At 40.6% G+C, this 21,560-nt stretch overlaps 1 protein-coding gene across 15 annotated transcripts in view; it reads right to left on the minus strand.

The window, feature by feature from the left end:
• Window positions 1–11,637, minus strand: part of PHF21A (PHD finger protein 21A) — a 163,128-nt gene extending 151,491 nt beyond the window's left edge. For 4 of the 15 annotated variants that reach the window (XM_036029309.1, XM_036029315.1, XM_036029313.1 and 1 more), the window contains exon 1: window positions 9,625–11,427. The gene's annotated coding sequence lies outside the window, so the exon portion shown is untranslated. Of the gene's footprint in view, window positions 1–9,624 lie in introns of all 15 variants that reach the window. The other 11 variants (XM_036029310.1, XM_036029314.1, XM_036029308.1 and 8 more) reach the window with 6 other exon arrangements.
• Between the last annotated feature and the right edge of the window lie 9,923 nt (window positions 11,638–21,560).

Consider the following 21,560-nt stretch of genomic DNA (forward strand, 5'->3'; position numbering starts at 1 on the left):
AAAATTAAAAAGCTGCAAAAGATCACTCCAACTTAAAGCCCCACACCTTGTGCCAACTGCCCTCCCGCTGTCCCCATGGCCTCCTCTTCCACAGAAGAATGGCCTACCTAGGGCGCAGTCTCTAAGCGGGTACACTCACCTGGGGAAAGGAAGGGGGCCATGAGAAAAAATGTAACTCGTCTTTTTAAATCTGATCCTTTTTTAAATTTCACATTTCTAGTACATTTTATAACATGTAAAATACTAGGTTCAGAAAATTATACAGAAGTATATATTTACTGGTGGCCATAATTTTTTAAAGTTTGGAGACTGCAGGTTAAGAAGACTGAAACCAAAACAAGAGTCAGGAAAATTAGGCTCTGACACTAACTTACTCAAATTCTTGTCTCTGCCTCAGCCTTACCATCCATGACATGAACTGAGCTGTTGATCCACTTACAAGACTATTACAAGAAATAATAAAATATTATAGGGCATGGTCTGAGCCACATAAAATAAAAAGCATATATGAATGCTACCAATGAGAAATACTCTTAACTTGGCTTGTTAAAACTCTGACTATATTGTAAGTAAACTGCCACACCCTATCAGACCCAATTCTTAGACGTGCAAGGCCAGGCTTCAGCACTTCACAAAAGTCTAAAGAAGCATAAAACACCTTAGATACGAGTGCATTTCTAGTATTAGAAAGACGTTTTTTTTAACTTCTATAATGAAAAAGTTATTTCCTATGAAATAAAATTTTTTTAATTTAAAAGTTACGAAGATATATTATGACTAATAACCATTGTAATGAGTTAAAACTCTCAAAGCCAGAATCAGATTATATTTAATAGAGATTATAAGGACTTCAGTGTGTCTTTTTTATATATAATGCGAGAAAAAGCAAATCATTGGCACTTGATAAATTATTGGCATGGCCAATCATTTACCCCGTTTTTTTGTGGGGGGTTTTTTGCTGCTTTAAAAACTGCTGGGTTACCAGTATAGCATTTGGCGATGGCTGAGTTGAGGACAGGGATGAGGGTGAGGTCAGCCGACACTATCACACATTAAGGTGTGAGTACCAGGACTAATTCCTATGCAGGGTATCTGTATGATGATTAAGCAGTACTGGCTTGAGTTTCTATTAATTAAAACATTACAAGTATTTTCTTAGTTTTAAAACCCTATTTTACTTTGTAAATATTGAATGAATGTCTCAACCCAGAAGAGAGGCTACCAGTTTAAAAAAAATTATCTGAAACCACATCTTTTTTTAAGTAGCTGCCAGAATAACCTAGCAGAATTTAATTCTGAAAATGATGCTTCCTAAATTACAATACTTGCTCAGGACAGAAAACAATACTGTTGTTTTAAATTGGTTAACAATTTTTAAAGTTTTAAAAATAATAATGACTATCCCTAAGGCATTAGGCACAAATAAAAAGTACCTAAAATGCTTTTTGCCCATAGGTAATAATCATTTTAGGGCATTAGGCTTATAATCTTAAATGCGTAAGTCTTACCCACCCCTCTCCTTCCAACTCTACTCCCACTTCCCACCTGAGCCTTATTTTCAAAAATAGCAAGTTTTAAAAATAGTCACCTGAAAAAAGTAGATTTCAGAGAGTATTATGGTATAATTCTATTTATTTTTAAAATATTTTATTTATTTTTAGACAGAGGGGAGAGAGGGAGGAAGAGAGGGAGAAAAGCACCAGTGTGTGGTTGCCTCTCCTGCGCCCCCTAGTGGGGACCTGGCCTGCAACCCAGGCATGTGCCCTGACCTGGAATCGAACATCGACCCTTCAGTTCACAGGCTGGCACCCAATCCACTGAGCCACACCAGCCAGGGCTCCATTTATTTTTTTTTAATATATTACACATTTTTAAAGACACAGGAAAATTTAAAAGCAGAATAAGAATGGGATAATTTTAATTTTCTACTTTATAAATAAACTATTTCTTAAGAGGAATCTTATAAATCCTCTAAAATGTTGATAGTTAAACTAACTAACTGAAACAGCAAATGGAAACTACATATTTACATCTACTAAGAAAATGTATAAAATAATCTACCGTGCTAAAGGGCCCAACTTCCAACTTTTAAGAAAGAGACAGTAGACCCCACTCCCTACTTAGGCAGGCACTGTGCTCAGTGTGGGGCATATCCTATATGACTTTATTTCTGCTCCATTCCAATGCATATTATTTTCAAAATATTCAACCTAACCCAAACCAAAGTCAACATGAAACATTCTCAAAATGATAACTTCATCACTGTGGCCATTTCAGTAAATTGAAAACTTCTTTAGTAATTCACTTTCTATGGGAATTATATAGTTTAGTACAGCAGTGTGATGTAAGAGGAGAGACTCTGAAATCACACCTGGACTTGAATTTAGATTGTATCATTTGCTACCTATGTGATTCCATGGGAACCTTTATTTCCTCATCTGTAAAATGGGAATAGGGAAATAACAGTAACTCCTCAGAATGTTGCTGTGAAGATTAAAAATTAAATGAGATCTTATATGTAAAAAGGCTCAGCACTACACATAATAAATACTCAGTAAACATTACATCAGTGTTATTAGTATTATAACAACAGATAACCCTGAGGTACAAAAACTTCATAACTTGCCAAACATTTAAAGTCTTATGTCTATGCCATTCCTCTAAGAATATACATATTTGTATGAGCTTATATAACAACACATGAAATTGTTTTCAACATACAAATTCATAACTAAAACTTTTCATTACCACAATACACCGGTACATGTATGATGTTTGTGTGTACACAAATGCACATGCACACACACAAATGCGTCAGCCCACACTGTGAAGAACTATCCTGTAATCATGTAAGAACTTGTCTACCAGCCATGGTAGGGGGATCTAGATCACCAATTATGATTCTCTTATATTTATTTTTTTTAATATTAACATTATGAACAGGACATGGACAAATACCTTAAAATCCAGTCATCTATTAGTGATTAAACACTCAATTTATATACACTATTGTCATCTATAAACTACATTCATGAGCATTAGCTCATCGAATACTTTTAACAGCACAGTAAAGCAGGTTTTTACATTTTGCCCATTTTACCACTGGGAAAACTAAATCCCAGCAAGGGTGAATGCACAGCTAGTGACAGGACCAATAGGGAAGCCAGTCTTCTGACATTGTCACAACTGTTTCATTTACACTGGTCTGGGAAATTTCATTTTTAAAAAAGACAGAAAACTGTGATCAGTAATTTAGGCGTGTCAGAGGACTCCATAGGGAATTACACATATCTGCCAGTTGCACGCTCATTTCCCCTCCTTATTTCCAACTTTAGTATTTGAGGAATTTCAGAAGTACATATAACTATAACATGTAGATAAGGAGAATTCATCCAAACCTGTTATTTCCTGCATTGGCCAGTTAATACCATAGACCACTTTCCCTTTATATTTAGCCCTTTGTATTTAACTTCTTTGGAATGACTGAATTTATTTCATTTTAATGTTAGGCCTTTACAAGACAAGTTAATATAAAATAAATCAAACTACTCATAATGTTTGGTACATAATGGTACAGTGGATGCATATCAGACCAGATCCTATAAATACTGACATGTCTAAAAAAATCTAATGTCTAATATACAAACATTAACAAATTTCAGTTCACATTTATTGGGGGGATAGTTAATATTATTACAGTGGTTTGGTTTGTTGTATAAACCAGTAGTTAAATAATTAGTACTAAAGGCAGAGTTTTCTTAAATGAATACAGCAGCCCTCAACAATAATAATCAAGGAACTCTGCACAAGAGCAAAAGCTGGAGTAGACACCGGCCAAACAAGTGAGAAAGGCATTTCCCTGGTTCTGCATACACTCAAACTAAAGCACATATATTGCAACTTATGCTTACTTTTTCCAATATTCCCAGGTGTCCCATTCTCTTCTCAAAAAGCTAAAAGAGACTAGCCATTGCAGATAAAAATATCCTACAAATTCAAGAGCCTAAAAGAAGTTAGAGCAGCCTAAAAGGAAAAAAAATGTAAGGACATGTGATTTTTTTTTTTTGAACCTAACATTTTAAGTACAGCCCACAGACTTAAAACTACATTTTCTTTCTGGGGCTGCTCACTGACCTCGATTACATCAATCCTGTAACACTGTGAATTGTGGTGATAGGTTGGCCCTTGCCTCTAAACACAACCAAATTTTTCCAAGGTTACACACACTGGGACACGAAGAACATTTTTGTGGCATCTTATTTTCACTAATCAACTAGTCTGGATATTCTACCAGTGCAAACATTATGAACAAAGAAGTTTTCATTATCTTCTAAACGCTCCAGAGTCAACCAAAGGCTATGTATGGTACAGTGGCAAGGAGTACTGAATAGGCAGAACTGAGTCTGGTCAGAATGCTGCTACTACTGGCTGGTTGTCTACTTTGGGCATAAGTCACTCAGGGAGAAATTAAGGTGCAAAGACATCTTATTTACAGCAACAAATTCTAAGGAATCGCCACATCATTACCATAGGTGAAAAATTTCAAGGTCTTGTTAGAACAGCCTGGGCTTCGGATCAAATAATAATGACAAGAGGAGAAAAAATATAGAGCATGGTTATTTTTTTAATCACAATAATCACTGCTGCTGCTGCTAATTCTAAATATTTACTGAGCCTTTGTTACGTGCCAGGCACTGTGCTAAACACTGTCACAGATTTTTAACATTCAATCCCTGCAACAACAATCTGATAATAATTAACAAAGTATTAGAGCCCTCAGAGGAACAGAAATTTAAATTTTTAAATGATAATACAAGCAAACTATTAAAGAAACCTTATTTTTTCTCTACCTTTCAGACTATATTTTAAGTATTAAATTTACACTAAAACCACATTTATTTTTGGAAATCTGTCTTTCATTTCAAGAATACTATGATTTGAGATGTTGACAATTATTACAGAAGACTCAAAAAAAACCCTCTGAACTTAAATACTGGCACACAAAAAAAAACCCCTTCTATCCAACTTTACTGAATAACCGTCCCCATTCAAAGAAAAGAGAACAGCATATACACATCAGGCCCTACAATAATTATAGGCTCCAGAGGCCTATACTATCAATCAGTAATGCTGTTATTATAGAGACCTGTATCATCACAAACAAAAAAAATTTACAATTGCTAAGTCAAGTTTTCAATATATATACACAGACATATATATACATATATATCTGTTATTTTACATATAAATCTTACAGTAGCTGATAAAAAACAACAAACTAATCTAAGGTAAACTAAAACACTAGGATGTTTCTGAAGACTCACTTTAGAATGTCAGCAGCATAATCATGATATTAGCAAGCAAACTTTACTTAGCAGAAAGTTGCTAGAGGCTTGGGAAGATGTGTATAAAATGGAGTAGACAAGAGGGAAGGATTCCCTGTGCTGTTTAAATCAACTACAGGACCCAGCATGCAATGCTCTATTCTGGAGTTAAGCAGAAAAAAAATAAAAAAAACACCCAAACCCGCAGTGCATTCTGGGACTTGTAGTTAAGGAAACCACTTCATCACTACACAGTTAAGTTTCCACAAAGTCTGAACCATCCAGCACAATTTGACTAAGTCTTATTATCGGGGTTAGTCAAATTCAGATCTAATTCCTTTGTGTTCTGCTCTGGCACAATTTCTTTAGCACATAATGAAAAAAGTATCAATTTAAATTTAGCTCAATATTTTCACATTAAAAAAACCATATACAGGATAAGCATATCAAAGAAATGCTTAAAAAATAAATACTTAAAAAGCAAAAAGTTTGAATTTCAAAATTATATTTAAAAACATAACTTTTGAAACAATCTCCTTAAAGTTTACCTGAACCTGTTTCAAAGTTCTCTATCCTACTCCCAAAATGAAAGATTTTATTTTACTGAGTTTTCTCTTAACAGTCTTTCAAGTTATGTTTTATAAATGATTTTTCTTAAAGACAATTCTTATAACAAAACGTTTCCCATACTTTAATACCACCCACTAGGAAAGAGATTCCTATAGTAATACATGTCCAAAACACTATCTCACACACCAAAAAAACTCTAAGTTCCTCTTTTGTTAAGTTCTTACTCAAAATGTATTCCCTCCACTTCCACCCTTCATTACACACACATACTTAACACACACACACACACCTGTTTCTGGAAAGAACACTTAGGAAAAAATATTCCAACCATAGACCCATTTTTCTCGTCCACTAACATCTTCTAAAAACAAAGATTTTTAAAAAGCTATCGATCACATGTCCAAACGCCAGCAGGTAATTAAAGCTGCCATCTCTGTGGATATGGATTCTACACTCACCCCTATTTTCTGCAAGACTGAAGGAGGGGGCAGGGAAAGAACTCAGTGCAATCTGCATCAGGAGGCCTAACACAGGTGGTGGGTTATTTTCAGGCAACAGCACCTTCACAAACATGCTGTGGAACACAGTCCAAGAAATTTTTAACAAGAAAAGATAAGCTGGCAAACAAATTCAACACAATCCAGCTAAAAATCACCTGCAACACATGCTACCACATTTCACCATAAAAGTGACAGGCTACAACAGGATCTGAAGCTTCATCAATACAACATACTGTCCATAAGGCCAGAGATAGCAGTTGCCATGGTTACTATCACCCACTTTTATCAAGAAATTATTGTCGTTACTCTGAAGTTTTGGGTACTTATTTAAAATTTTTTTAAAAACCAGTTTAGGGTTCTGACTGTTAATTGAGTGAAAAAATCAACTACTGCCTGATTTGTAAGTATGCTGCCTTAGAGATGCACATGGTTAACAATACTTGGATCTGCAGCAGAAAAAAATCAATTCCTTTCTGCTGCTCCTTCTCCTCAAGTACTGACAGTTTGTATTCTCAATGCAGCCAAAACAATAAAACAAAACCCATCTTTCTGGCTTCTGTGTTTAAGTTATTTTTCTCCCCTAGGCCCACAACCAGAGTCAAAATAAAGCCTAGATCAACAACCTGTTAGGCCCCATCGCCTCCCATCTCTACATTACCAGTTCACTTTTTTGTTCACTTAAAAAAAAAAGCAGAACACTTCCATAGATGATTCCAAAATATAAGGGGGAAAGTTTCCTTCAATGAGACCTGCTCACTATCCTTTTTTTTTTTTAAGGGGGGGGCGGGTGGCTGCAGTGTATTGGAGGGAGAGAGCAATGGAGGGGTAATTCAAACTTCCAAACAAATGTCTAGTGTAAGAGAGTTGCTTCAGAAAAGCCAAAGGATGACAGAATCTCACATATTATCTCTAAAGGGGAAGAGTTTACAACCACTCCAGTGTTAAGACTGAACTGATAGACAAGTAATATAAAAGTTATTTTTAAAAGTCTATTTCAACATTCTTAGAAAAGATAACTGCTCAAAAACTTAATATACAAGTAAGAATTACATGAAAGCCTATAAAGCAATACAGCCACATATACACCCAAACACAAAGAAGAAAGCATATGCCATTTAAGAAATAACTGTCTATAATGAATTTAATGCAGTTTTAACAAATTACCTCTTAAAAAAATCTTAAAGCAGCAAAAATACACTCCTGGTAAGTTAAAAGGGATCAGAATATATTGCTACATTCCCTAGGAATACGTAGAGCCTACAAAAAAGCCCATGTACAAAAGTTCTTGAGAAGTTAACATAAATCATTAATATTTCCCAGCACATATTAATATGAAGATTCAAACATGTTTCAAGAAATCAGCTCTGAATATAGATATGAAGGAATGCTGTCAAAGGTTAGAGACCTAAAACTTTAATCTCTTCCTTTTCTCCCTTTGAATAGTAATTAAATACAAAAGCCTTCAGCAATAAGACACTAAGGATACAAAATTTAAAAGCACATTAATATAACCTTAACTTCAGTATTTCCTCAAGAAAAGCTTTAGTATTCACTGTCTGCGCAATGAAAAGTTAGCATTACCCTAAGAGGTTTCAGTTTTATCTAAACAGTTAAATGTTTCTGTCATTCTTCACAGAAGCAAGTTTGTATATTTAATTACTAATTGGGGGTTATTTCATAAAGAACAGTCACTTCTAAAATTTAAGATATGCCCATAAACATAGGGACTCCCAATTATCTATATTTTATTTTATTTCAGTCAAAATTTGTGAACAGTCTATTAAGAAAGCCACAGCTCAAGCCTCTGAGCATTAAACTTCTGAGTTATTTTTAAACAAAAATATTTCAGTGTACCCCTCTAGATTTGAGTTGTCATTTCCTCATGCACTCCTCTAAAACAGAAAAATAAAGATATACACATGTACCTAATATTAATGTATACAAGTATATACCTTTTGCACTTTAAAACAAGTCTGAAAGATTTAGTGAGAATTTTTCACAAAGTTAGCAGAATCAATCAAAACAACCAAAACCTTAACTGTGACATCTGTTACTCTGTGTGTTAATGAGAGTCTACAGAAGAATTGAGAATTTAAATATTCACTAAAATCAACTACTGTCACGTCAATGAAATGAAGAAAAACTTTAATAGGAGATACACATTTCACAAGACCTACAAAAGGAAAATAATCTTTTTCTTGAATTGTGAGAAACTGCCTAGGCAGCATTTTTTAAACAAAGCTTCAAAACTGTAACAAAGAGCTTTTTGGTAACCACAGCAGTACTGAAAAAAAAAATCTTAAGGTGTTCGAGGTGCACTTTTAATGCACTCATTCCCCAAATGATGGAGAAAGTTAACATTTGAAAGACAGAAGTTTCTGTCCATATATTAATTAGTTACCTATATCAACAACTTAACATCTGTTGGCTCCTGACAATTTACAAAGGACATGCACATGTATTATCTCATTTGATCTTATTGAGAAAAAAGATCTGTCTAGATCTGTGTTATGTCTAGAAAACAGGCAAAATTCAAAGCAGGTTTATCAAATTTTCTATACTTTCCTAAGTTTTTAAACTTTAATATAAAACATTACGAGCCACCAAGTAGCATGATATTTCCAGTGATAAATCAATGCACCTAACACTAACAAGAGTTTCAAACAACCATGGACTATAAATGCTATGAAACTTCTTTTATCTTTACGGAGTTATTACCACTAGTGGACATATCATCAGCAAAGCAATGATCTATGCCCACAAATATAACTTTACTTACAGTTTGAGAGTTTCAGCTTTTGGAGGCCAATTCAAATACATCAACCATATGTATATTTATAAAGCTGAGAGCCTAAGAATTTATCTATTAAGATAGCTGTCCAAGAAAAAAATAAACACAAAAAAGTATAAAATTTTCTTCACACAGTATCTCCCTTTCCAAAATCTCAAGTACTCTAAATCCTATTTGTATTAACATTATGGGGATGATCACAAAATGTCCCAAGTCATACCAACTACTTTTGGGTATACCCATTGCACATAACTCCAAAATAAAATAACTCCACAATAAAATAATTCTAACAGCACTCTGTAACTATGCATAGCATTCTTAAGGTATCCACAGTAACAAATCTACTTTGTGTAATATTGTAAGCAGGTAAAAAGCCATCAAAGATTTCAGGTTTAAATAGCGAGTGTAATTTATTAATGGAATTTTTAAATGGACTTACTCAAAATCTTTCTGGAACTTTAGGGTGTTAATCCTGTTGCTTAGTTGAAGCTAAGTGGAGCTGTCGTAAGTAGCAAGACCCTCAAAATTCAGAGATTTGCTTTATCTTGCTGTAGCACCTCCTGCTGGATAGCATTTAGAGCTCTTCATGTAAGCAGAAGAAGAATATTTCTGAGGCAGCTCCTTCCAGATGATTGAATGGGAAAAAGGATGGACCCTTCAAAGCTAAAAGAAATAGGGCCCCGTCCATCACTTACACCTCTTAAAAGTAAAATTTGGCATAGGTAGGAGTCATTTTAACCTATTACTATTCCAGTTCCATAAAGACCTGCCTGAGTCCAAAGTGCAAAATGCTTAAAGAAAGCTTGTAAAATTATCTAAAAAGTGTTAAAAAGTCATCAAAAGCACTCAAGCAAAAGACGATTACGACCAGCCAAACAATGCCAGTCATACTGCAAATACTATTATGTTAACCAAAGCAAACGCCTGACATAAAGAAGAGCACCTCAAATATTTGTAACATGTTAGCCAGAAGTTTGCGTTTTGAGAATTTGCTGCACTATTACCATGCTCTTCACTTAAGGGTAGCTGTACATCTACAGAAGTTTTAAGTACAGAAATTTTTTATAAACAAAGATAGTTGTACATCTACATAAGTTTTCAATACAAAAATATTTTTATAAACATTGGGTACACATAAAAATGTCCTCTTTGCCATCAAAAGGTATGTCCTGGGATTTTAAAATACATTCTTCAGACATTTTAAATAGCACCTACAGCTCACTTTAAGTCCATGATGCAGATCCATATACAAGTGGAGCCAGAAAAAGGGAACAGGCAGGAACTTACCAAAATCAAAATGCATAATAGTATTTCCAGTAAAAATGGAGTAACAGTCTCCTACAATACCGTGAAACCAAGTAGATTGTGAAACTTAAAAAGGGGGGGAGGGGCTAGTCTTCAAAACCAAAAGAAAAGCTGACCTATTTATTTCTTCTGACCAAACATGAGTGAACACCAAATGTAAACAAACAACATAAAACACTGAAAAGTACACTTAGATGTCTTAGCCCCAATTTCAATCCTTTTACCAGGCCCTCAATGAAACAACAGATGTTGATGAGTATCCTCTATAAAAGGAGATATTTCAGCTCCCTGCCCTAAAGAACCCCTATAAAGTATGCCTATGAAAACGCTTCCTTCCTAGAGTGCACACTGCTTTAAAAAAAAAACTTTCATCAGCCCAAATTAATCTGATTCTAATATTCAGCTATCAATTATTAATATATAAATGTTCTTCCTTCTCTAAAGTCCCCAGCTAAAGCATCTACATTCCTAACACTATTAACAAAAATGAACAGCTCGCTCCCCCACTATAGGGCAAATCTTTGAAATCCAAAACACAGCCACAAAGTTCACTGTCAAGGCCAGTGCCGAGGCCCACACAGGCCCGGACCTTAACTCACGTTTGATATTCTAGAAAGGCATACATGCAGAGACATTTAAAAACAACACAATGTGGACGTGCAGAGTGAGACTCCCTACTTCAAGACCTAAACAAAGAATATTTCAACATATGACCAGAATATGATGACACTAGATTCACCAATGAAAACAAAACCTGCCTACCATTAGCAGCCGTATCCTCATCTCAACAACTCAACTACTTAGAAATCACTCTCGGCACATCTGCACCCCACAACCGGCGTGTGGCCTTCTCTGGGGGTGCAAGCCAGACAAAGTTGAAAGGAGACATTCTTCCCCCGGTGCCCAAATCTAGATACCAACCCCTCCCCTAACAGTGCCACCTTGCTGCTACCCACCATAGCGAACGTGGTCAGGGGGAAAAAAAAAGAAATCCTAACAGCACCGCTCAGCAGAATAAAGAGACCAAAGACAGGATGACGAGAAGTGTTGGGAACTGCGTGCACGACGGGGCTGGACCAAACGGAAAGAGTCCCACTCCGCGCGCCCCTCCCCCCCGGCGGGGGCGCGGGCGGGGGAGGGGCGGCCGCGGCCCCTCTCTGAGCGGCCTGCCAACCTTGGCCCGCGCGGGGTCCCGGGGGCGCCCCGCGGCCGCGGGCGGCGGGGGCGAGTGCGGGAGGGCCGGCCCCGGGGTGAGGGGTGCAGGCTGACTCTCCGGAATAACAAGTTGCAGAAGAAGAAGAATAAGCGGAATTTCCCCAACGCTTCTCCGGCTACCCAAGACAAATGCACCAACACACACACACATTCGGGCCCGGCAGCGTCAGCAGCCGCAGCTTTTTTTTTTTTTTTTATAACCAGATCCCTCAGTCACCAAACAAGATGGTTTTCCAAAAAAAAAAAAAAAAAAATTAAATAAATAATCATAATAAAAACTTCCCCCCGACAGCATCCCAGGGAGGGGGAGGGTGATGAGAGAGCCAAGGCGACCATCCCTGGGCGGAGGGACTGCCGAAGGGGGCGGACAAGGCTCCGCGCCCCCCGCCCCCGCCGGTGGCCCCCTCCCCGGCCCCCAACTGGGACAATGTGACGCCCCCTCCCCGCCACCCCCGGCGCGCCGCCTCTGTCACCCGCTCCGGCCCTGCACTTAGCGCCCAGGCTCCCGAGGCTGCTCATAAACTTACTTCCAATTTATCCTGGGGAGGGGTGGAGGGCAGAGGGGAAGAAGGGGGGGAGACAAGGTTTTCCCATTGTCTTTTTTTTAGGGGGGGAGGAATAGGAAGGGCACGCAGGGGGGCGCCCCGAAGGGGAAGTTATTGCTCAAATCTCAAGTTGACTGCGGGGTCCTGGCGAGAACACCCCCCTTTTCCTCCTCCCTCCCACACACCCCTCCCCTCCCCCCACAACAAACTCCAGGCAAGCAGCCCCTGTTCCTCCCAGAGACAAATACCAGAGACAAGACAGAGAGAGGGAGAGGGGAAGGAGGGGAGAGGGGGAAGGGGGAGGGAGGGGAAATAGAGCTACTCAAGAAAAAAAAGAGAGAGAGAGAGAGAGAGGAGAGTGAAGAGAAGAGAGAATGGAAAAGCTGGGATACTGCACCCTCCTGCTGGCTGGCAGTCCCCCCTGGCAGCTGGAGGCAGGAACTCTGAGCAGGAGAAGCAGGAGGAGGAGGAGGAGGGAACTCTTCTTCATGGGGAGGGAGGGAAGAAGCTGGAGCTGCTGCTGCTGCTTCTGCTGCTGCTCTGGGCCTCTCGCACTTTTTAGATATTAGTGTGTTAAGATGGTAGGTTGTTCCCTTCTCCCTCCTCCTCCTCCTCTCGCTCTCTCTCACTCACTCTCTCTGTCTCTCTCTCTCTCTCTCTCTGGGCTGTTTCTTTCCTCCTCTTCCCCAGGCAAAGGGGGGGTGGGGAGGAGGGGGTGGGGGGGGAGGAACTGGATCCTCCTCCTCCTCCAGGAGGGACACACACAGGCCCTGGGCCGGAATAGGAGGGGGGAAATCAGAGCAGCAGGAGAGAAACTGTGGGAGACAAACAAGCCCAACTCTTCATCCTCCTCCTCCTCCTCCTCTCAGCAGCAGCAGCGAGCACCACCAGCCCATTCACCACCCGGCCCCGGGCCGCAGCACCTCCGCCGCCTCAGCCCGGGGATCCCTCCGCCCAGGCCCAGACACACTCGCCCGCGCGGGAGCCCGCCGCGCGGCCCCGCCGGCCCGCCGCCGCCGCCGCCGTGCGCGCCCCCGCCGCTCCCGAGAGCTGGGCAAGAGGGACTGGGGCTGGGAAAGCGGGGACGAGGGCGGGGGTAGAGGAGGCACTGGGGTAAAGGGGCACGGCGGGGAGGGAGGGGGCAGCCGGGCGGAGTTGTACGGCGGCCGGTCCGGGCCCCCGCGCCTTCGCCCGCGGCTCCCTGGATGCACGGGCCCCCCCGGGGGCGACGGGGCGGCGGCGTGGGGGGGCAGCGGGGGCCCGCGGCAGCGCTCGGGCGGGCGGACTACTTGACGTGTCGGTGCGGCGAATTTATTTCACTTTGCCTAAGGAACGGGGTGTGCTGCGGCCCCCATTGCCTAGGGAAAAAACCCGGATGTAAAGTGAGTGAAACTAAACTAGAGTGAAGTAGGGCAGCAGAAGCCAAACTCCAGTGCAGTGGCGGCGGCGGTGATGGGGCTGAGCACGGAGCAGAGGCGGCCAAACTCTGCTGCCGCCGCAATGATGGGCCGGTGCAGCGCTGCAGCTCGGCTCTTGTGTAGCTGCAGCCCAGGCGAGGCCGGAGTCGGCTGCAGCCCCCCCAACTCCGCGGCCAGAGACCAACTCCCCCTCCCGCCGGCAGGAGCTGCAAAGGGGCTCCGGAGCGGCCCCAACTCCCTCCAGTGCAACAGCAGTTTTGAGGGTGGGAGAAAAAAGCCGCGAGAGCCGGAGCGACGAGAAGCAACGGGGAAGCACTGCAATGGGGGAGCGTGGTCCAGGCAACAGGAGAAAGATGCAACCTCAAGTCGAATGCAACATGCAATCCCCGGCCGCCGCTCGCCCGCTCCTTCCCCCCTCGCCACCCCGCCCCCTTTCCAAATAACTACCCTTGAACCACTTTATTAGCCGTACTTAGTCCCACATTCGCTTTGGGGAGGGGCGGGGGACGGGGTCCTTGGCTCACCTTTATTTATTGCTGCTTTCTCCCCCCTCTCCATGTTTTTTATTCCTAAGTTCTTTTGTTCTAAGGGGGATGATGGCATTTACTTTTCTGCTTTGTGTAGCAGGGCAATCGCTGGGAATCGGCCACGTATAATCCGGCGGTTTGTCATATTTTATTAGTGAAAGTATTTTATGCCTGTTCTACCTCCAAGGACTGTAACATGGAGAACTGCAGGAAGGGGGAAAAACATCAGAAGAATTCTTGTTTTGAGAGATTTCTTGGCGGGGCGGGGAGGGCCTTTTTAATTTTTTTTTTGGAGGGGGTTTATTTAGATGTTTTAATCGATAGTTTTCAACTTAAAGCTTAATGTTTTTGTGTAGCTATACTACTGGATTCTAAAATAATCCCAAACCACAATAAAGGGGGGGAAAGTCCAAAATTCTAGATTTAAAAAAGAGTATCCCTACTGGACAGTGATATTATCTGTCCTGTACAGCACGCCGGACTTCACATAGTGTTGGCCTTCGAATGTTAAATAACAATAAACCTCGACCTCAACTGAATACAAATGGGGGTGGGGGTGGTTTTGTTTTTAAGGCTCAGCACTTTTGTAGCATCTGCCACTACGCATTTTCCAGGCATTGATTAGCCATGCAACTCCCATAGGCATGAAGTCCAGTTTTTGCAGATAAAGAGCAACAGTGGTAAAACGATTTGCCCAAAGTCAAACTGAGACATTGGCAGAACTGAAATAGCCTCAGACTCTTATTTCTTACTGGTCTCATATTTTCCATTAAATAGTATTTCCCCCGAGAAGTAAACAGTATTTAAAAATAAATAAACGTTCTTTACCTTGTTATATCTCTCCACCAGAGGTGCTTTGAGATCATTGGATAGGAAGGTATTTTCTCCTATGACCTGCAACGTGATGTTTAATTTCCCAAGAAAAAGCAATTTTTAGGCAATTTTTAAAATTTTTAATTTCTTAAAAGCTAAAAAAAAAAAACAGGCTTTATTTTACATGTGTAGACCACTTTGTACTTGGAGCTTTATGTTGAAAAAAATTCACAGCAGAGAAAGTGTGTGAGAGTTGGAGAGTAAAGATGAAAACCCCTATAAATGATTCAAGAAGCCTGGATGAACTCATAATGTTGTGAAACTAAGCCCATAACGCAGTCAAGATGAATAACGGAAGGACAGGTTGGTAGTAAGGCCTAGCTTTCCCATCTAGAGGTAACTCTAATGTATTTAGATGAGGGAGGGAGGCCGACTTTCAAGCTGGACTGACTAGGCACTGGGACCGTAACCTAACGGTGTAATTTTCAAATCAGCCCAGGCTGTCAACATTTTTAAAGAGCAAGACTACTATAGTGTTCTTTCTGGGGAAAAAAAAAAAAAAGAGTTTAAAATTTCTTCAGAGTTTCGTAGAAAAAATGCAGAAACCCAAATCACACTTGAATGTGTAAGTGGCATAGAACAGGGGGGTCAGCAAGCTATTTTCTCTAAAAGCCCAGATAGTACATATCAGAGACTTTGCAGACTGTCCGGTTTCTGCCACAGCTTCTCAACTCTGCAGCTGTAGCACGCAAGCGCCCATAGAAAATGTAAACAAATGAGCCTGGCTGTGTTCTAAAAAGCTTTTATTTATGGGCCTTGACATTTGAATTGTATGTACTTACGATGTGTCACAAAATACTCTTAATTTTTCTCAACCATTAAAAAATATAAAAACATTCTTAGCTTGTGGGCCTCACAAAACCAGGGAGTGGGTAGGATTGGTTCATGAGCTGCTGTTTACTGACTGGGCTTTAGAAGACTAAAGTAGATTGAGCCACTGAACTTCTTGCACCAAGGGTTGCTTGGTTATTAAATTAAGATATTTGTATAGTACTCAAAAATCGGTGTCAGGCAAAATCATGTTTTAGGTATTTACACCATAATTAAAAGATTTTAACCAAATAACTAACACGCCTATACCTATCACACTCTATAGAAAAGAATACTCTAGCTTATGATTCATCGATAGACTATGGCTCCGTTTACATACTCTTCCTCACTCTGAGATGATGAAGGAGAACCAAAGAGACCTAGATTCCAGCGCATAGGAAGTGACACTCCTTTTTCACTGAGGAACCTTAGGCAAGTTAGTCTCTCAGAGCCTCAGTCACCCCATGTTGTAAAATGCAGCTCTTAATGCCTACTCGGTAATGCTGTTGAGAAGACTGAATGAAATAATTCATGAAAAGAACTTCTCATAGAGCCTGACACAGGAGGCTGCAGGCAACTTCTTTCCGTGTGACCTCCAATTCATTTTCTGAGTTAACGTGACTATGGAGAAAGTGAACACGTGGAGTTCCAGTATTTTGTCAGCACAGATCTGGCATGTGGGGTCCAAGGAGTCTTGGGGTGATTCGAGTTTGTGGGGTTATCACGGTATGTTCTGGTGGGTCTTAAGCTCTAGGCACGCCTAGGTAGACACACACATTGGTGTACCTCATATATAAAATAAAGGTAATAACTGGTGATATTTTCCAAAAGGCTAAATGACATATGCGCTAAAGAGAAAAGATAACAGTTAGTATAAGTTAGCAAAAATCCCAGAAATAAGCCGAGATGGAAAGCTGCTTCAAGGGAGATCACTGCACATGTAGATGTGAAGGACATAGCAGGAGGCACACCGTGCCTTAGGCTTTGCCCCGCTGCCGCCTCGTGGTCCCCCAAACCAGCTGATGTACAAAACACCCTGCTGAGCAAAGTGAAACTCAAATTGTGAATGTTACTAAACATTGAGGTGCAGTTTCAATTTTTACAAAAATTGTCAAATCTATCAGTATCTTCCCACATATTCCTGCCTTCTTCTACTCCACGCTTTAAGAGGTCATCCGAAGTCTGAGATTAGAAAATTTTCTTCTTGTATTTTTATGGTTTCTGTGTTTTACGTTCACTTTGTTGCCACAAGTGTGTGTGTGTGTGTGTGTGTGTGTGTATACACATGCACAGAAAACAAGAGCTAGGAACTTTTGTTTGATAGAAAATATTTAATTTATATTAGGATTCTATTGGATAATGTAAAATATTCAAAGTGATAAAACAGCTAGCTCTCTATAAGAACTGTCAGTCTAATGCAGATACTGTAAACACAGGAAAAATATAACAGAGGCATTATACTATATTATGGTATAGAGGCATTATGTATTATAATAGAGAATAAATACAGAAGTTTCTTCTAGATTTCTTATTTTACACTTTTGTAGTAGTATAGTACACATCATACCCTTGCATATATGGTATTTTTGCACTTGTATTTGTATCAATGGTCTCTGACCTTCCGGAGTGTTACAATGTTTCCAGCGATGGCGACCCCCGACCCGTGAACTAATCAAACAGCTTTCTCTTGCAGCTCCCCTGCCCAGGCTCTACTTAACTGCAATCCTTTTCTTCTACTCCAGGCTGAAAAGTAGCCCCATTATCTCTTCAAAGTTCAGCCAAAAGAAGATGGGAACTCTGTCTGGAAACCTGAGGGTCCCACTTCCTCACTGAGGCAGGGCAGTAACGATTCGAATTCATCAAACCTTCTTTTCTGATTCTTCCTGGGCTGGCATAAATGAAAACCTGGCTTGTAACAACAAAGTGGTTAAAAAGTAGAGAAGACATATCAATGTGATTTTTAAAGAATTATGACAGAAAATCCCCAGTGACTAGCAGGAGTTGAATGTGTGTTCTTTCTCCCCACTGTCTCAATAGTCTTATCTTTAAAAAAACACTTTCACTTTGACTGCCCTGTGTATACACTTCCGGTAAGCCAAAATCATAATTGGAAATGGGTCAGGTAACTTGTAAATAAATAAATATTGGCAGATAAGCAGTAGACTCTCTGGGGAATACCTTCAAATTCATTACTTTGCCATAATCTCCAAGGTCAATTTAATCCTAAGCAACTTCAGGTGTGTGTGTGCGTGTGTGTGTGCGTGTGTGTGTGTGTGTGTGTGTGTGTTTAATAGAATTAAATAGGCCAGGGCTTCTCAACCTTAGCGTTATTGACTTTTGGGCCAGCTAGTTTTTTGTTGTGGGGGGCATTGTGGGATATTTAGCAACCTCCCTGTCCTGTACCCAATAGATGCCAGTAACACCTCCCTGGCAGTTGTGACAGCCACAAATACCTCCAGACATTGCCAAACGTCCCATCTCCTGTGTGTGGGGTGGGGGGAGTGGGCCGGGAGGGGGATGGTGGAGAGCCACTGAACTAGACCGAACACCACATAGACAGATTTAAGTGTGCATTGTGAGTGTGTGACTTTGTGCTCCACAGCAGCGAATTCCAACATCTTTTCCAGAAGTAACTGATGTAGATAGGTCGGGGGCCTAGGGTAGAGAGACCTGTTGTGTGGATCTAAAATGGTTGCAATTAGAGCGCTAGAAATGCCTGCCTTGAAGCGGCGGAGCTGCTAAAAGAATCACAGGGAGAGCCTCCAGACTGGGGATGTTAAAAGAATTTTATCATCTTGTTATTTGCACCTTTAGTTTATCTATTATCAACATAAATAAATTGTATTGTGGGCCTGAGCAATGACATTATCTCGTGGAAAGCATTCCCAGATTTGGAGTCTGAGAACCTGAGCTGGGGTCTGAGCTCTGCAAATGTCTAAAGCCCTTTATCTCCCTGGGCCTATTTTCTTCTCCAAAATGGGGAAAACAATAATGCTTAATCCACTGCATTTTTGTGAGGGTCCAAGCTGTTAATGAGAAGTAACAGGGCTTATTCTGGAGGAATCAGGAACTTTGGAATCATCCAGTCCCGGGCTGACTTTGGGGACATGATGCACTATTATAAGCCACAGTTTCCTTATATGCAAAATGCAGAAATAATCATATGACTTCGTAGTGTCATTGTGGAAGTTAAATGAGATAATGTGTCACACATGCTGCATAGATATCGTTCTTGGTCTTTGGTAAATGGTACCACATTGTACAAATAAATATCATTTTATTATTTCTTTTCTGTGAGCACTGAAACCTGAAAATCCGAGGAACAGGTTGACAGACCTACACGTGTGAAACCCTGTTACAAACCTAACGTCCCAGATTCCAACCGAGTGAAAGCAGCATTCACCCGTAGTGTGCAACCTTCTATCTTCCGAGTTTCACCAGGGCACAGGTGTTTTACAACAACGTAAGGTTCTCCTCCCCTTATTGAAATAATGTTCTAATAAGTTTTTTACAACCTCTGTATCACATAAAACACATGGGGTCAGGCACAGCATGCCTGGCTAGCACAATGTATGTCTGGTTCTGAACGTTTACGTCTGACCAGGTGCTGTTGCAAAATTCACCCTCCCCAGACGTACTGGCAAATTGTATCTCGGTCCTAAAATAAGGTGCAGGGAGGTGTTTGCTAAGTTAAAATATAAATAAGGGGGCCTGGGAGTATCTTTTACATAAACTTTTTAATTAAAGTATAACTTTCATACGGAGAAGTGGACAAATCACAAGTTGTACATTTCATTAAATTTTCACAAAGCAAACACACCTATGTAATCAGTTTTAAAAGTTAGAGAATTCTGTAATAAACATTGTTTTTAATCATTAGGAGGGTGACAAAAAGTTATAATGAGTTTGGAAGAAAACAGTGGAGAGTTCCAGACGAGATAGCAACTGGCTTTGCTGTGCAAATATGAATTTGATTTCTCAAATGAAAAGAATTGCAAAATGATAAATGGCCAAAAGTCCTGTCACCATCTACTGCTTGATATGTGATGCTAGGAAAATAACTTCAAGTGCCTCAGTCTCCTCATCTGTTAAATGGGGATAATAATAGAATTGTTATTGGAATTAAGTGAAATAACGCTTGCCAAGGTTTGGATTAGTTCTGGCACATAAGCTCTCAATAAATGTAAGTTAGTATCCATTGAGGATGGTGCCCAAGGGACCATAAGAAGGAAGTCATGGAAATCTCAAGAGTTCTTTTAGGGAAAAAACGGAAGTTCTGCACAGAAGGTGAGCTGGATCCGAATAGCTAAGGGGTGCTATCCCTGAGCCCTGGGACCAGGAGGGAGGGGCAATCTGTGGTAAAGGCTAGAGAATGAAGCCTGAGAGAGAGCAGGGTACCTGGAGGTGGCAGGCAGGGCGATGAACCAAGAGGCTGTAAAAACAGTGCAGTTCTGAACAGAAAGCCACAGGGTACACCCTGCCTTCAAACAGGACATGACCTGATTTTTCAGAGACCAGAGTAAGGTCTGGGAGTGATTGTTTGGTGTGGGCCTAGAGAGAGACACGAGAGAAGCAGCAGCCACAGGAAACCTAATGCCAGGAATCAGAGCCTTGAAGGGGCCTCGTTTAAGGCTACATTCAAGGCCAAGGGACTGAAGCATCTTATAGCTTAAGAATGACCTCAACTCTGTATCTTTAGGCCTCGCATTCCTTCATGCTGAAAAAAAGATGCATTTGAATCGACTTGGATCCTGAGGAAGAGAAAGAAATGATTACTTGAGGAAGAAAAGAATGGAGGCAGGCTGAATCTCAGAATCTAGACGGGGCTGAGAAATCTCTCTCTCTGGGTAAAGGCAACAGAAGTTACCCCAAATCCAGCCAGCAAGCAGACATGTCGCAGCTTCATTATCCCGATCTTATACATAACTTATCATTGCTCTAAGGGTCTTTGAAAGGAGGCAATTTGGTCTCTTTTTCCTTGATTGGTTGTAGGAGATGCATCAGTGTGTACGATTCAGCAGGGCAATTTTGGTGAATAAATGTGACCCAGTGTTCTCACTTTCATGAAACATCTGTCACTGATGATCCATATGATGAAATAACCAAGCCAGGGATGGCAAATCTGTGGCCTGTGGGCTTCTGGGAGTCTGAACTTGGCCTCAGAATCCTTCTCAACACAGTGCATTAGTCAGGCATTACTGTTTGGAGCTTGCTCAAGACAGAAATGCATTTTGTCCTACCTGGACTTACCCTTTATCCCTTGCTGTCATTAATGTACATATCTATCCTATCCACTTCTCCCAAAGCCCAATGCAAAGGGTATCGGATATGAAACCTGCCTGCCTTCAACCCTACATATTTAAATTAAGACCTGGATAGGTAACAATTACCTCCCTATTTAGGGACCTATTCTCATATTTCTGAGTTTATAACTGATTTATGACCTATAAATAGTCACATCAACCTCATTGCTGAATAATTTACATACTGAGGTCATGCTCTCTGGATGAACCTGACACCCATTAGTGTTAGACTAATCAGCCGTGTGCATCCAAGCCAGGATACATGGAGAACCGCACCCCAAAGTGGCAGGAGCAGAGGAGCAGAAGACCTACAGGGTTTTTTTCAAATACTTTTTAAATTTTTAAAAATGTATTGGCTTGAGAGAAACAGAAAGAAACA

This window comes from Phyllostomus discolor, chromosome 6 (assembly GCF_004126475.2).
Source record: "Phyllostomus discolor isolate MPI-MPIP mPhyDis1 chromosome 6, mPhyDis1.pri.v3, whole genome shotgun sequence".
NCBI lineage: Eukaryota > Metazoa > Chordata > Mammalia > Chiroptera > Phyllostomidae > Phyllostomus > Phyllostomus discolor.